The 13269-nt window shown below is 43.9% G+C and overlaps 1 pseudogene; it reads left to right on the plus strand.

Moving 5' to 3' along the window:
- The first annotated feature begins 477 nt into the window (after positions 1-477).
- LOC117035119 (beclin-1-like) lies at positions 478-1995 on the plus strand (annotated as a pseudogene).
- Positions 1996-13269: the final 11274 nt, after the last annotated feature.

Here is a 13269-nt window from a genome sequence, read left to right on the forward strand (position 1 = left end):
GAATAAAGCTGTTTCTGTGCAGAAGTGGGGAAAATAGATCAAAGCCCATGGAGATGGGAGGAGGGAATACGAGAAGGCAAAGAGCAGCCAGTTCTTTCAAGTATTTTGGGAAGAGGTGTAGCAGCTGAAGGGGATTTGGGTGGTTGGGGGATGTGGGGAGTTCTTTTAGAATGCTGCGGGCTTTGAGGCTCTCTGCCCATGTCTGTGAGAGCGTGTACACCCCACGTGGGCATTCCCAGGCTCGTTGGCCTCCCCGCCCGGACCCCGCTCTTCATGAGGACGGGGTCTGTGACAGTGGTCACAGTGTGCCCAGCCCCTTGCCCAGCATCTGGCTCCCAAGGTGCTGGTGACGTGGGTCCGTACATAGAAGGCACTTAGAACGCTGACAGGTGCATGATAAATGCTCATAAAAGTGGCTTACTGTTGGCGGGTGGGCTGGGAAGTAACTGAAGGCTGGATGATGGCTGTTCTAGAGGACTGGCTCCAGGGCCAACTCGAGGCCACCGTGTCCCTCTGTAGAGTGGACCAAGGTGGCAGCTCCGGGTCCTAAGAGATGGAGGGGTCAGAGCCCAGCAGCACCACGCAGGTCAGCTTTGTGTGCCAGCGTAGCAGCCAGCCCCCAAAACAGGACTGAGTCACCTCTAGGAGTTCACAGCTCCATGACTTGGCCCGGGGAGACCCAGGAAGAAGAGGCTAACTCAGGGCGGAGCCACTTACTGAACCTCGCCAGGATGGTGTCCATGGAAAGTGCCACAGCTTCACTCTGATGGGGAGACAGCCGGTGGCGGCCCCTTGGAGAACACTAGTCAAAGACTGAAGGTCCCTGGGGGCTCTTTTGACATCCTGTGGGGCTAGACAGATGTGGGAATACACAGATTATCTCTTAGACCAGCTGGACACTGAGCTTGACGTCACTGAAAATGAGTGTCAGAACTGCGAACGTGTTTGGAGCTCTTAGAGCAAATGAATGAAGAGGACAGTGAACAGCTACCGACAGAGCTACAGGAGCTGGCATTGGAGGAGCACAGGCTGACCCAGGAGCTGGAAGAGGTGGAAAAGAGCCACAAGACAGAGCAACAAAAAGCTTGAGACTGCCCAGGCTGAGGCTGAGCGATTGGGTGGGGAGGAAGCTCAGTATCGGAGGGAATACAGTGAGTTTAAATGACAGCACTGGAAGGTGATGGCTGAAGAGTGTAGAAACCAGATGCATTACGCCCAGATGCAGTTGGGCAAGCTAAGAAAACCTACGGCTTCAATGAGACCTTTACCGTCTTCACAGTGGACAATTTGGCACAGTTAATAACATCAGACGGGGTCTCCTGCCCAGTGTTCCTGTGCCATGGAACGAGGTCAGTGCTGCTTGGGGCTGGCTGGCATTGCTGCTCCATGCCCTGACCAGTGAGATGGATCTGAACTTTCAGAGGTCTGGCCTTGTTCCTATGGAAACCACTCACATCTGCAGCCTCAGACAGACAAAGCTAAGGAGCTGCTGGTGTATTGTTCTGGGGGTTGCCGTTTTGCGGGGACAAGTTTTGCCATGCGATGGTGGCTTTCCTGGGCTGTGTGCAGCAGTTCCAAAAAGAGGTTGAGAAAGACACGTTTTTGTCTTCCTTTCAGGATGGATGTGGAGAAAGGCAAGATTGAAGACAGAGGAGTCAGCAGTGGCTCCTGTTCCATTAAAACCCAGTTTAACTCTGAGGAACAGTGAACAATAGCTCTCAAGTTCATGCATGACGAACCTTAAGTGGGGTCTTGCCTCACTATTTCATAACAAATGACTTTTTCTTAGAGAGATGCTTGCCTTAAAGCCTTCAAATTTTATTTTGTTTACAAAAAAAAAGCCTTAAACTAAATTCAGATAATGTCAAACAGCACATGTTTACAATATACCCCCAAATCCACAAAAGTCCCTTTATTTTAAAATATCATATGATAGTTTCCAGAGCTACGACATGCCATGTATAGCTACCAGCATTTGTCATCGTTTTGACTCTTAATCTCATGCCTTCCTTGCCCTTTCTCCCTTCAAAACAATTTTAAATTTGCTTTTTTTTAAAAAAAAAAAACTCAGTTGAATTGACATCACTGTGTTTTCACTGGATTTTATTTCTCTCAACTTCCTGCACTTACAATATGAAATAGAAACTTTGTCTCCACTGAGACTATGAGATGTGTGAGACACACAGTTGGATAACGTGAGAAAATGACATATGAGCTTTGCCTGGTCACCATGTGATCTGATCAGAAGTTTGAAATTTAACACTTTCTTCACTCGGTTCTAGTACTGAATGGGTACTCGGTTAGAGATAAGAAATGATGTTTAACACAGTCTGAGATATGGAGAGATTTAATTATTTGTAATAAAAGATTTGTGGAAGTCTGGAAAAAAGTGAGTTACTGTTATCGCTTAGGTACATGAATGTAGAATAATGAATTTCTGCAGTTTGTATGTGAGTCCCTGAATGGGATAGTGTCGTGTCACTTCAGCAGTGCTGTGTGTGACACTACATGTGTGGGCATACTCTGTGTCTGTGAGACCTACCACTATGCAACTGGGGCCACCTGCTGAAGGGGACACATGACTCAGAGGGGGCACAGGGTATGAAGACTGCCAGGCTCCTGCCCCTCTGGGGTAACTATCATGCCGAATCATATGTTGATCACGCCTTTACTTCTCTATACAGTTTTACCACTTATGTATGTATCCTTAAACAATGTATTATTGTAGTGAATGCTTTGGGATTTTCTATGAATCAAATCATCCTGCGCATATTATGGAATTGTACACTTGAAACTTATGTATTTTTACTAACCATTGTCACCCCAATACATTTTAATTAAAAAAAATAAAATAAATTGGGCACCATCCACTGCCACTTTTGACCTACAGAAATGTAAGATCAAACGTTTGTGTCACTTAATGCATTGAATGTGTGGTAATGTGTTCAACAGCATAGTGAAAGCACGTTGTACGAGTACTTCAAACGTAATAGGTTCTTTAACTGATTGGTGGACAAAGGATGCTAACTGCATTTCAGTATGAAACTGTCAGATTTCCTTTCCACATTTAGCACTTCATCTATCTAGGAGTCACTGTAAATATATGGTGAGACAGCAGTCTTTTCCTCAAAAACCAAACACGTGAGACTGTTAATTCCAGAAAAACAAATAACGGTATTTTTTTTTTTCAGTATAAAGTGAGCAGTTTAAAAGAACAAAAAATAAATTTGGAAGTGTGAGTCGAAGACTCTGAACTTCACAGCATCCCAATACTGAAGATTAAGGGTGATATTAATGAATACGAATCTTTATCGTGAAGTGTATCAACATTCAGAAAACTGGCCTATGTCAGTGAAACCGTAATTTCCAAATAATCAAAGCATGACTTGACAGTATTGTGCATGATAAAACGATTAAGAGAGCAAGGCAGACCAATGGACTTTCACGTAATCGAGTAAAAAAGCTTAGCTGCATAAAAATCAACAAACGAGTGAATAAATGAACGAAGGAACAAATAAATAAATAAACAAACAAATAAATAAAATGTAAACTTCAACCAAGATGGGATTGGGCAGGGCCTGTAAGGGGAGCTTTCACTGCTACATCGGTGGCACAGCCCTACGGAAAGTACTGCTGAAGCTGAACAGTTTTCCAAACTCCTTTTTTCAAATGATCTTTCTCTGACTTTGCTGAGGACTTTCAGCCTAGCTGTCCCCGTTGAGTGGCTTCAGGTTATGCATAGCAAATTATTTTTTCTCTGAAACTTTTCTTTTGGAGGAATATCACACAGACGTTTTGTTTAAGGTCAAGAGCTGTATGATTGTTGGCTGTGCAGTGGGACTCAGTCATCCCTCGTTCAGCCTGTACTGTCTAAGAGGAATATCCACCGTTATCTGATAAGTGTACTAACACTCCCCGGCCTTTTCCAACTACATGCCTTTGTGTCGCCTGATTTCTTTTATATGCGTCCACAAAGATAACACCGGCCGATTGAAGGCAGAGGCAAATATGAGAATCCAGCTGTTTCCTATTAAGACAGACACTGAAAGCATTCCCTGCCATCCACAAAAACGTGTAAACATTCGACTTCTTGCTAAATTTCTGGGAAACTCATTCAGATAGAACTGTTACTAATGTTCATAGGTGGTTATGAATTTTTTTGAATCATTCAAGAGTATTTTAGGACTTTTACCATTACCAAGAAGCAGTGACCCGAGTGTCTGTTATGCCTCTGCTATCACTGTCGATCATTTTAATTCTCTATATCATTTAAAGCCTACAGTGCCAGGGCAGCAGGACCGGGCCAGGAGAGGCTGAGTGTCTTGGCTGCAGCACTTCCTACATCTTTATACTTCAGTGGGAGATATTCAGCCTCGGGCTGTTTAGTTGTGAGGACTGGCCGTGACTATAGTGGAGGAGCTGTTGGGCAGGGGCTGACCGTACAGAGCAGGGCTCGCTTTAGCAGGGCTTTGGTACCTACCCAGTCTGCCCTTTGGATTTGTGTCCTCAGAGGTGGCTGCATGATGCTCCAGCTGGGTCCAAAGCTGGTCTCTCAGCATGGCATCCTGGGAAGGTCTCCACCTCAGGACAAGTTCAGCCATAGCCTGTGCCCTGCCAGGGCCACCTGGCATTAGCCACAAAGCAATCCACAGATGGCTGCCACCCACATTGTGCTTGAAGGTGCCTCAAGAGGGCCAGCTGTGAACTGACACCAGCTGTGGCTAGTGCTGGGCTTAGGGATGCTCAGCAAGAGGTATGGGATATGCTAAAGCCAGATGCTGCTTGTTTGGGTTTTGTGAAGCTTCAAGAGATTTTACGAAGGCCAACGGCATGAGCCAAGACAGGCTGTTTGTGAGGGAAAAGCCACTGGAAGTGGCTTGGGTGTGCCCAAAAGTTGGGTGGAATGGGGTCTCTGGGAATCACTGGGGCATGGCAAATGAACAGCATTAGCCAGCTTGATGGAGACTCAGATATGGTGGCCGCCTACATCTGCACACCAGGAGAGTGTAGAGCTCAACAAAGAAACCATGGCTTCTGCCAACTCCTCCGTCTGGGATAAAGCTGCCCCTCCAGCCCTTGCCCTGAAGCTAGACAACTCAGTTTCTACCTGTATGTCCCTGGCACCTTTTGAGCTGCTGCCCCAGCACTGGAGTTGAGAGTGAGTGATTACATGCACAGGCCCTTTAAAAGGAGCACTTGGGATTACAGTCGCCCTTTTCTCACTCAGCCACAATCTCGGCTGGTTTTCACAGCCAGAAGTTATGGGGACTTCTCTTCCTGACATTAAAACCCTGGGCTGGGGAGCCTGGTGTGGGGCTGGGAACACTCACTCTTCTGGGAGGTGGGGAGGGGGAAGAGACCTCTGCAGCTGAGTTATCTCTCTCGATTTTTAATGGTCACAGGCAGGTGTGAGACCAGCCTGTTCAATGTCTCCTCCCCTCCTACCAGTCTCGAGGTAGCTTCTTCTGTATGTCCTTAGTTGTAGGGTTTTGGTTCAGCTAGACTTCAGGCAATTCTCAATGATGGTTGTTTTGTAGTTTAGTTATAATTTTGAGGTGGTTGTGAGAGGAGGTAAACACAGTGTTTATCTATTCTGCCATCTTGACTAGCCCAGTTAGAGTAATCCATTTTCTTTTGGCACAAAGCATTGTTGTCAAAATCTGATAATTTTTTCCCCCTTCTAAGATATATATATATTTTTGCTTAAATACTTCCATTCATTAATTTAAAAATTTTCTCTGAATTCTAATAATCTTATCAAAATATTTTTTTTCTTTCAATTAAAGTTTGTTGGGGTGACAATTGTTAGTAAAGTTACATAGATTTCAGGTGTACAATTCTGTAATATATTATCTATATCTCACATTGTGTGTTCACAACCCAGAGTCAGTTCTCTTTCCATGACCATATATTAGACCCCGTTTACCCTCTTCTAGAGCCCTGTTCCTCCCTTCCCCCTTACCCTCTGGTAACCCCCAAACTATTGTCTATGTCTATGAGTTTTTGTTCTTTCAGTTGTTTGTCTTGTTCTTTTGTTGTTTTTGGTTTATATACCACATATCAGTGAAATCATATGGTTCTCTACTTTTTCTGTCTGACTGATTTCGCTTAGCATTATAGTCTCAAGATCCATCCATGTTGTCACAAATGGTCCTATTTTATCTTTTCTTACCGCTTAATAGTATTCCATTGTGTATATATACCACAACTTCTTTATCCATTCATCTATCAAAGGACAGTTTGGTTGTTTCCATGTCTTTGTGTTGTTGCCCTGCCAGGCTCCAGAGCTGATAACTTCACTGCTTTGTTGGTCACACCAGTGCTTACCTGTATCTATCTCTACCTCTCTCTATCTTTATCTCTAATCTCTATATCTATATCTATGTATCTATCTATCTATTTATCTCTATCTCTAATCTCTCTCTCTCTCTCTCTATTTATTTATCATCAATCATCTGTCATCTACATATATAGATACCAGTGAAGAAAGGGGCAGCATTTAACCAAGGCTTCAGTGCTGCCTACTAGACTATGTTTAAATAATCTAGGCTTTCTGACAGCCTTCACAATTATTTCAAAGTTATTTCATTATTCTCTAGCTTTCCTCACTGTCACTTATTCCAGATATTGTGGTTTTCTGTGACACAGAAAATATAGAAATCTTAACCTCTCTCCTTCCTAACACAAAACCATTTAATTTAATCTTAAGGGACATCTATGTGTGAACATGGAAATGGTGTTTCTCCTCCATTTAGGCAAATTCTTCTAAAATTGCCTGAGATGGTTCCTACCGTTTGTTGCCTGAAAATTGAACCATAAACTCTTTTTAGAAACATCAAAATATATGTACCATGTTTCCCCAAAAATAAGACCTAGCCAGACAATCAGCTTTAATGCATCTTTTGGAGCAAAAATTAATATAAGACCTGGTCTTATTTTACTATAATATAAGACCAGGTCTTTAATATAATATAATAATAATATAATATAATATAATATAATATAATATAATATAATATAATATAATACCGAGTCTTATATTAATTTTTGCTCCAAAGGACGCATTAGAGCTGATTGTCTGGCTAGATCTTATTTTCGGGGAAACACGGAATGTATTTTATTTACAAAATATTTGCTTTCCTTGGCTCAATTTATGTCCCACCACCATGATTCTCTCTCCTTTTTTACAATTAAATCTCTGGAGAGCATTTTTTACACTCCGTTTCCCTTTTCTTATCCACAAAACTGCTGAGTAATGCACAGAAAGGAAAGTTAAAAATGCTAAAAGAGCTGAGGGAAATTAGGATGAATAGGTAATCCTGCCTATGAGACCAAGAGATAATTTATTTTTATCTGTCATTGGAAGAGTTAGTGAATTTTTATTTATTGCTAAAAGACCATGTTTCTGATTGGAGACATACAACATGGTCAAACACTTGATTCTTTTTAATGCTTATATTATTCTATTCAATAAACTGCAATTTTCAGAGATATTTGCAAGTGTGACCCTTTCCTGCAACAGTTAATTTCTCTCATAATCCACATCCAATCTAATAAGAAACCCAATTGGACATTTTTTTCAAAATATGTTAAGAATGTGGATATTTTCATCACTACCACAGCTGCTACCTGGTCAGAACTACTTTCCTGCTCACCTGGATCACTGCATTATTCTTCTAAATGTAGTCCTCATTTCTCATGTTAATGTTCATTTGCAATACAGGGCCCAGTATAAGCTATGAATCATACAGTCAGGTCCTGTCCCCCTACGGTTTAAATCCCTGTCATGGCTCTCAATTCACTCAGTGTAAAATGAAATCCATAAAAAGTCTGCCCTGTCTTACATGGCTTGGCCTGTTTCCTCTTTTCCCACTCTACTGCTCACTTGCCTGCTTCTACTGGCACCAGCTCCATTTCTTGTCCCAGAAAAGGTAACTCTGCCTATTTTAAGATCTCCTTTCAAGAGGCTAACTGGAGTCTAATTTACTCCTAGGAAGAGAAGAAAAGCCACAGCCCTGTTCTAGTTGATGATTCCCCAATATACCAAAACTCCTGACTTTCTTCATGCTGCTAGTATTATTCATGGAGACATTTGGAAATGTGATACTGTCCTGCTGGATATATTTCCCACATATCTTATGTCCCCATGTCTAGTTCAACAGGGAAATCATTTTGGTTTTTCTTGAAAATTACATAAGAATCTTGACAACATTTCATTACCACCAGTGCCCACCATGGTCAGAGCTACCTGGACTTTGGTACTAGGCTTCTCAATAGTCTCCTTCCTTCTAATAATTCTCAACACAAGGAGTCACAATAATTCATTAACAATATAGACAGGTTTTATTCTTCTGTTCAAATTCTTGCCAAGGTTTCCCAATTCACTTATTAATATATAAAAATGTCTTTAAAGTGGCCTGCCATACTATACATATGTGGCTCCTGTTACTCATCTGTTACAGCCTGGTACTCATCTCTTTATACACTTCTCCTCACTTGCTTGGTTGAACACATACCAGCCTCCATGCTTTTTCTGGAATGGAACAGAAATGATTTGAATTTCAGGTCTTTGCCATGCTTGTATCCTCTACCTGGAACTATTACACAAGATATTCACAGGGTCCACAGGGTTTACACCCTTACCTCCTTTAATATTCCCTTAAATGCTCTTTTACATCTCGTAGTAATATATTATATCCAAAAAACCAAAACAGTCCCCATTTCTTAACACCTTTAATACTCTCTTTTTCTTAAAATTACATGTATCACATATAAAATACAATTTACTACGTTGTCATTCATGCTTACTCTCCATCTTCCTTGACTAGAATGTAAGCTCTGTGAGGGCAGAGGTCTTTGTCTCTTTAGATTCTGATGTGTCCCTTGTACCTACAATAGACAGTAGGGATTTAATGAATATTCTTTAAGCAGGGAATAAATATGACACTGTTAAACAAGAAATTATTCATGGCACTTGTTAAAGGTAGTAAAGCAAACTTTATTCAGGAGCATAGTAATAGGGATAGGGACCACTGAAATGGAGTTTTGCTGTGGGGGAGAGAGATTGGGCTTAACTCCAAATACAGTGTGGGCTGGTGTAAATTTATAGCTGAGGAACAGGGTGGGGGTGGGGGTCAGTGGATGGAAAATTACTAAGAGGAACCTCAAAGGTCCTGGGGGAATCTGGCTACAATGATCTAACAGGATTCTTGTAGAAGACAGGCCAAAGTGACCAGCATCATATGGGGATGGTAGAGGGTGAGGACCCTGAAATCAAGAAATCAAGAGTGCTCAGATATCAGAGGTGAAGGTTCTTGATAACCTGACTTAGCCAAATTCTTGCTAAAACTGGATTGTATAAGGAAGTGCACCGATTGGTCCAGGAAAATGTTCAGGAGCCTGATTAAAGTTTGGTCAAACAAAGAATCATTGTCAGCACCATCGATTCCCTGTTCATTTTTAGTATTCTGGCAACTCCATCTGGATGACCTTTTTAGTCTCCTTTCAAGCTGATACTGCTCAGTGTTCTCAAGAATGATTTTTTAAAGACCACATTTTACAAAGTCAAAAGCCTTAGGGTAGCCAAGCTTCTAGTGTAATCAGCTTCATTCTTTCATTTCCCAGACTTCAGAATCCCTTGATCAAAATACTGAGATTCTAACCTTGTCCACATCTCATATGTTTCTTCAGAACTATATGGGCCATATTTGAATAAACGTATAATTATTAATAACTTTCAGCTATTGGACATGTCACAACTGTTTCTCTAAGATATTCTCACTCTCCAATGCAGATATTTTTGCTACAATTGATGAAATAATAATCACTTCCTAGCAAAGAAAGATTACCTAACCCTTTATCTTGAAGATGCTCCCTGTCCACATGTTCTCCAAGTGAGACCACTTCAGATGCTGTCCCCCATAGGAAATGTCACTTGGTATAAGTGGCTCCCTTTTTCACATAGATGTCAAATTCCTAAAAAATCAATTGAATATATCTCAGGATACAGAGTAAAACATTATCTGGAAAAAACCGTGCTGCTCCTGGGTTGGACACAATCCCTAATTACATAGACAGGGATATTAGCCGTGGGAACCAGCAGCAAAGCGCCATACGTGTTCACTTGCTCCTCACCCAAGTGCTGCCTCTCCCATCTTCCCCATTATGACCCTCTCCGTAGTTTTTTCTCTCGTCATAGCCCAAATATACTGGAGCCCACAAAATTGACTTCAGTCCACATGTATTTGACCAGAAATAAGATAATATTTATTAGCTTCCAGGTAATTTGATTTTGCAGCTTTGGGAAGCATCTGAGGCTGTCTCTAAATGTTTCTGTGATTGGTTGCAGACTACACTCCACGGAATCTCCGTGCGTCCCCTTTAAAAGAGCGAGACCCCATCTCTTCGTGGGAATTTTGGGGCCCCACTCTCCAGTGCCCCGCACGAAGCATCCTTGGCCTGTGCCCTGAGGTCTGGAGCCGGCGCACCTCGCCGAGGCCGGTGGTCCGGCGGGCACTACCTTACCCAGATGCCTCTGCGCTGTGCATCTGCGGGGCGGGGCCAAAGAAGGTCGAGGGAAGGGAAGTTCTCGTACCTGGCGGAGCGCGTCGAGGCGGAACTTCCGGCGTCCACCTGGCGGCGGTGTGTTTGTTGGCTTTTTGGTGTGTTTGCCGGATCAGATTCTAAACTCTTGGTTCCGCCCAAGCTAAATAGAGTAAGCGGGACGGAACGAGGAGACGTTGTCCGGAGCGCACGTAGGCGGGTCTGTGGCTCGGAGAGGGCGCCTCCTGGGGTGACTCCGTGCGGGAGAATGGATTGGGGTGGAGGTTTGGCTGAGCCCGCGGAACCCGCCACTCCCAGCTTCGCTCCGCCCCAGCCTCTCAGGCTGCTGCGCTGAGCGACCCGGCGCATGTCGATGCCAAGTGCCCCAGGCTGTCACCTGCCCGGACCCACACCTCCGAATCCTAACGCCCGGAATGAGGGGCGCCTGCCCAGGTCACCTCAGTTTGTCCCTTTTGTTCAGGACAGTGGAACGTTTCTGGGTGGTGCCCCCATTTCTGACACCCAACGTGTGAGTAGAACAGTGTTACATGTAGAGGGACCGGCGTATGCAGAAGCCTGGAGGTGCGATTCAGCAGCATTCGGAAAACCTGGGGTGAGTCTCCTATGTATGGGAAACATTGTGAGCGTATCAGCCGTCTGTGCAATGGCAGTCCCCTGCGCAGCTGGGCCTGTGTTCTGAGGGTGCCTGGTAGCCACGGAGGGTTGTGAATGGAGAGACTACATCTCGAGTTCCAATTCTAAAAGGATGCTGAAAGGAGATCAGACTTGGGGGAAGGGGGTTGATTGAAGTGGAGATGGGGTGACTCTGTGCACTCTAATTCAGCAGACTCCATGAGAGTTACCATGGGTAACTGGGCCAGAGAGGCCAGAGAGGTGGCTGCACAACGCAGAAAACGGATCCAATTAGGAGATTTTTAAGGATAGAAAACTAGCACCCACTCAGCCTGCACAGGACCCCCCCATTTTTATCTTAGTTTATGAAACAACCACTCATTTCAGTATTAAGAGATCAGGTTCTTCTAAATGTATACATGTAGGTAGGCAATTAAACACTCAAATGTATGAATTTCACAAGTTCACTTTGTTCAAGCACTTAATATTTAGTTCACACCTTAATATACCACAAAGCATTATAGTAAGACACTAAAAAAAATCTTAAATACAAAATTTTCTTAAATACTTAAAAAGTAAGTATAACACACATCTAAAATTTCAAAAACCCATCAAATCATTTGGCCTGGAAACATTGACAAAGGCCGTAATTCTGTGGAGAGTAGTTCATATTTAGCACTTGATATACACTAATGCATTTGACACCAACACCAGCCCTACGAGGTTGGTACTATTCTTATGCCCATTTTACAGATGAAGACACTGAGGCACAGGGAGATTGAATCCTAATCCAAGGTCACACAGCTATTAAGAGAAGGCACCAAGGACTGAAGCCCCAGAAGTTAAATACAGTCAGCGGGAGGTCAGCATACTACAGAGCCGGCATAGGGAGTTGGCTCAGCCCTTGGGATCCACATGGACGCCCTTCACTCACAGTCTCACTTTCCCACAGGTTTCCAGGGCTTCAGAAGCACTTAGGAGCCATGCAGAGGTGAATAAAGATTGTCTCAAGCCCTCACCCCCCCATCTCCCACTCATGGTCTCTGGGATGTGTTCGTTCTGGGACTCTCTGCCTGCCACTCTGCTGCCATGGGTTCTGAGGCCTCTCCCCAGAATCAGGATCCTGAATCTAGGCCAGGGGTTATATAGAATGGTCCCAATTTCTGGCTACCACTAGACTATCCCGTAGAAGATATTACAGGCATAGGGGTCACTATGTGCAAAACTTGGAGGTGAGTGGCAACCCAAATTCTCCATTGTGTCTTGTGGGACCAGAGGACCAGGATGCAGGAATCAGGCCTGAAATGTCAGGCTGAGGAATTGTGCCTCTATTCTGAAGGCACCGGGAGCCATGGAAGTTTTGGCGTAGAAGACAGGAGTGATCTGAACCAGGTCTTAATAGACTTTCTCTGGCTACAGAGTGGAGAAAGACAGTAGGGGTGAGGGAGGCTACTGCAATAGCCTAGATGAGTGTTGGTGACAGCTGGACCAGGTTGATGGCTAGATCAGGATAATGGTTGTGGATGTGGGAGCAAACATATGGCTTCTGGATTTTTTTTTTTTTTTTTTTAAATAGGTCAGACAAAACTTTCTGATGTGGAGCATGAGGGAGAAGGGGAGGAATCAGGGATAAACCGAAGGTTTGGCCTTTGCAACTGGAAGAGATACCATGAATTGAAATGAGGAAGTCAGTCGTGGGAGTAATTTTCAGAGGGTGTCTCAGGAGCTAGGTTTTGGCCATTGAGTCTGAGATGTTGCAGAGACTCCCAAGTGGAGCCATTGAGTAGACAGCAGAGCACACAGGTCTGGAGTTCAGGGGAGGGATTCGGGGGGGACACACTACAAGTTGATGGCCTGTGTGTGGAGTGGGATGTAGCTGTGAGTCACATTGAGGAGGCGGAGTCTTCAGGTTATGGTGACAATAATGCTAGAGGGCAAAGGGGAGGGCCGGATTGGAAGACCGGGCCTCTCCAGCACCTGCGTGGCATTGGGGAGCATCACAAAGACAGGTGAGGGTAAGTAGTAGCTGCGGAGAGGTGGGTTTGGTAGGGGACCAAGGCTTCCAAAGGGGAATGGACATGGGATGGATGAGGA

This window comes from Rhinolophus ferrumequinum, chromosome 15, assembly GCF_004115265.2.
Source record: "Rhinolophus ferrumequinum isolate MPI-CBG mRhiFer1 chromosome 15, mRhiFer1_v1.p, whole genome shotgun sequence".
NCBI lineage: Eukaryota > Metazoa > Chordata > Mammalia > Chiroptera > Rhinolophidae > Rhinolophus > Rhinolophus ferrumequinum.